The following is a 3,762-nucleotide window of genomic DNA, read 5'->3' as shown; positions in this document are numbered from 1 at the left end:
GCTCCGAACCTGTCAAGACTCAATAATGTATCTTATTCTTTTTTTTTTCCAGCTGGAATGTTTTTTATTTTTTGGAAAAATGTGAGACCTTTTAAGGGGCTGTATTTCTCTTTTTGCTCGGACTGCTAGGAAGCCCACAGGCAAAATGAAAGCCCAACTTTGCTAATTCTGAATGATGAAACAGTATGTATTTCTGTGCATACACTTTCCCAGACCTCTTACTATTCTACCTTCATCTTTTGCAGACTTCTTTATTTTCATTTTGTTTCATGGTTATATATTCTTGTCAATATGTTACAGATTCTTTCATTCTGCTTGGGAGATTGTTCTGTGGGTTCCTTCTTATTTTTTTTGACCCTTTTGCCCCAAATGGTCTAAACCTAGGACAAGTTCACTCTCTGAATCAGAGTCCAGGCCCAAATGTACTGTTGGAGAATCTATCTCATCTTTTCCCTTCAGTTTATCCTTTGTGGGAGGAGGCAAGGCTTTTACTTTTTCTGAAGAGTCCTTCTCAGGCTGGGGACTTGCCTTTTCTTGGAGCCTGGATCTGCTTTCTTGCTGGTTGGCCATGTGCTTTTCAGTTCCTCCTTCGTCTCCACTGGGTTTGCCAGTTTGAGCTTTTTTTTTTTTTTGGACAGATGGCTCTTCATCCATCCAACTACCTTCTTTGTCTTCTGCATCTTCTGGCTCATTCTTAGACTTCTGCTCATTGTCACTGATATACTCACTATCACTACTGTCTGACTTTTCGGAATCTTCTGAATTGCTGTGCTCTGCAGCCGTGTAAAAAACATCATCTGAGATTTCATTTATGCCTAGTTGTGCTTTGCAACTCTGTCATTTTGTCAAGATTTAGCTGGAACCTGGTGCGAATCTGCCAGTTGGGCAAGATGAGAACAGGTGCCACCTGTTGCTGGACCAACTTGCTCAGCTCCCTCGGGTCCATCTCGGCCTTGCTTCAACGTTCCAGGCTAAGATTCAGGATGCTTCCAGTGGTGGACATTTTGTCTGTTTTCGTCATGATTGGCATGGACGCTTGAGGAGAGAAAGTTTTCGGACCCGCTGGATAAAGTGCCTGCTTCTCCCATGTTTGCTGAGGCTGGTGAAACTGTGCTCTTGTCCAGGAAGTCCATGGACTCCTCGCTGGCACTGAAGTGGCTCCACGGGGACTTCTTCTGGGCATCCTGCTGCACGTCAGAGCCTGTGTGCACGGAAGAGTTTGTACCCTTGGGAGAGCGTGGCGTATGTGACAAGGAGTTCCTGCGGCCCCTGCCCCTGCTCAGCATGGGCTTGCCCATCAGGATCTTGGGGGACGCAGTATGTCAAAGCTGAGCTTGACCTTTTCCTGCTTGTCTACCTGGGTGGTGCCAGTGCCAGGGTTGCTGGGGTCGAGCAGCATTTGGTACTGGATACTGGGCGTGTAAGATGTCCCTATGGGAGAGTAAGACCCCTAAACTTCCTGTGGATGCTCTTCACTTACACTGGCCCATCTTTTGCATTGCACTGTTGAAGAAGCTTTTTGTCTTTTTCACAGAAAAAGGAATTTCTTTAGACATGAGGTGGCAATTATTTATTGGAACCCAGGCCCTGTCATGTTGTCCAAATAAATGGGCATCAGGTTACCCCTCTTTATCCCTCAGAGCTTTTCTGGGCCAGAATGGAAACCCCTTCAGTTTTGCCTGGATCAAAGGATGTGGATTGCTACAAGGTTCATAAAACCAGTTATCTCGTTTTTGGCAAGCAGCTAGATACTTACTGGACAAAATTGATTTCATTCATCTCATACTCACAGATTTTGATGGGTACTTTTGCTGTGTCAGTTTGTGATTTCCTCCATTATAAATGATGCAGTTGTGCAAAATCCACTTTGCATCAGCCAGGAAAGCTTCTGTGCATCCATACGTTTTCTTTTTAGCCTTCTTTTCCAATGTACGAAGGTCCATAGAATGGAAGATGTGTTTCATGTAGTCAGGATGCTGTTCCAATGGAACAGGCTTCTGGTTGGCATCTGTCCCTGGTTGTTTCATTTTCTGAATGGCAAATTTGGGCAGGTAGGATAATTGTTTGATGGTGAGCATTGTCATGGCTTTACTCTGAGCCTCGACGCATTCTGCTACCATAATCTTCTCACATTCAGGACAAAATCCGTCCCCCTCTGGTTCCGTTGTCAGTCTCAGACACTTAACATGATAAACCCAGGGATAAAACTCACAGCAAAGGACTTGGCCTTTCTGGTGACGAACCCAGCAGCAGAAATCATTCCGTCCATCCTGAAGTACAACGTTCCTGCCCCTCCTCGTATTGATAGGATTCACTAAGAAGGTCCAGTATCCCGTCTGACATCCTGATGGCTCTCTGCAGCCTTCCCTCTGAACTTTGGGCTCCTTCACTTCTTCTGCTGAGATGACCTCCAAACTCTTATACCTTACTGATGTATCTAGTCCCAAGACCATTTCTCCAGGAAAGTTTTAGGTACATCCTTTGTTCAGAAGGCTGAGTTAGTATAAGGAGGGATATAAAAAGAGTAAGACACAACAGATAAACCAGCAGGCAGGAGCCATGTCAGCAAGGCAGCTAGTTATGCTGCCAGGCTGTCCTTCCTCATCAAGATTATCTACTTAACTGGGGCGCCTGGGTGGCTCAGTGGGTTAAGCATCCAACTCTTGGTTTCAGCTCAGGTCATGATCTCAAGCCCCACATCCGACTCTGCACTCAGCGAGGAGTCTGTTGAAGTTTCTCTCTCCCTCTGCCCCTCCCTGCATGCGTTCACTCTCTCTCTCCTAATAAAATAAATTAAAAAAAGAGAGAGATTTATTTATTTATTTTTAGAGATTTTATTTATTTATTTGAGAGAGAGAGAGAATGAGAGACAGAGAGCATGAAAGGGAGGAGGGTCAGAGGGAGAAGAAGCCTCCCTGCAGGGAGCCCGATGTGGGACTCAATCCCGGGACTCCAGGATCATGACCTGAGCCGAAGGCAGTCGCTCATCCAACTGAGCCTCCCAGGTGCCCCAAAAAGATTTATTTATTTTAGAGAGAGAAAGTGTGAGTGGAGGGGGGCAGAGGGAAAGAGAAAGAATCCCAAGCAGACTTCCCACTGAGCACAGAGCCAGACGTAGGGCTCAATCCCCCCACCCTGAGATCGCGAGAAGAGACAAAAATCAAGCGTTGGATGCTTAACCCACTGAGCTACCCAGACACCCTGAAAATACTGTTTCAAATGCTTTCTGATAACTCACTCTCTTTGATTTCCACACACGTGTCAGAGTGTGTGTGGCAGGGGTGGGGGGTGGTATATATGTGTACCTTGGACATGGAGGCCCGGCCCATTTGCTCTTGAAGTCATGACTGACAAAGAATAAATTAATGTCACAGGTTTGACATATCCAAGGGGAAGTACAACACAGCAATGTAGACCTTCCATTAGGTAACATCATATAATTTAATGAGAGACAAAAGGTCAGCATATCATATCCCAACATAGTCAGAAGGCAAAACTGAAAGGAAAAAAAGGAACGGTTCTTTGGGAAAAAACAGAATAAAGTAAACCGTGGGGCCTCAGAAAACTGCTGGTTAAATTCATTTTTTATTTCATCTCTAAAGTAATGAATGACAATTCATTTAGGCCTTTCTTCCCCAAGTACCCATATTCTGAAAGTGTGAAGAATCCATTTCACAGAACACACTCTAATTGTCTAGGACGGAGAGTCTTAAATGACCTCCATATTTCAGATGAACTATCTTTGCTTCATTGAAGAGTGGC

General features: G+C 44.9%; 1 pseudogene; it reads right to left on the bottom strand.

Moving 5' to 3' along the window:
• Positions 1-257: 257 nt before the first annotated feature.
• Positions 258-2,453, bottom strand: LOC118008579 (annotated as a pseudogene).
• Between the last annotated feature and the right edge of the window lie 1,309 nt (positions 2,454-3,762).

The sequence above is a fragment of the Mirounga leonina genome, unplaced genomic scaffold (genome assembly GCF_011800145.1).
Source record: "Mirounga leonina isolate KUSES-001 unplaced genomic scaffold, KU_Mleo_1.0 Mir_101609, whole genome shotgun sequence".
NCBI classification, from domain to species: domain Eukaryota; kingdom Metazoa; phylum Chordata; class Mammalia; order Carnivora; family Phocidae; genus Mirounga; species Mirounga leonina.
The sequence above is the reverse complement of the archived record's forward strand: the minus strand, read 5'-3'. Positions and strand labels throughout refer to the sequence as shown.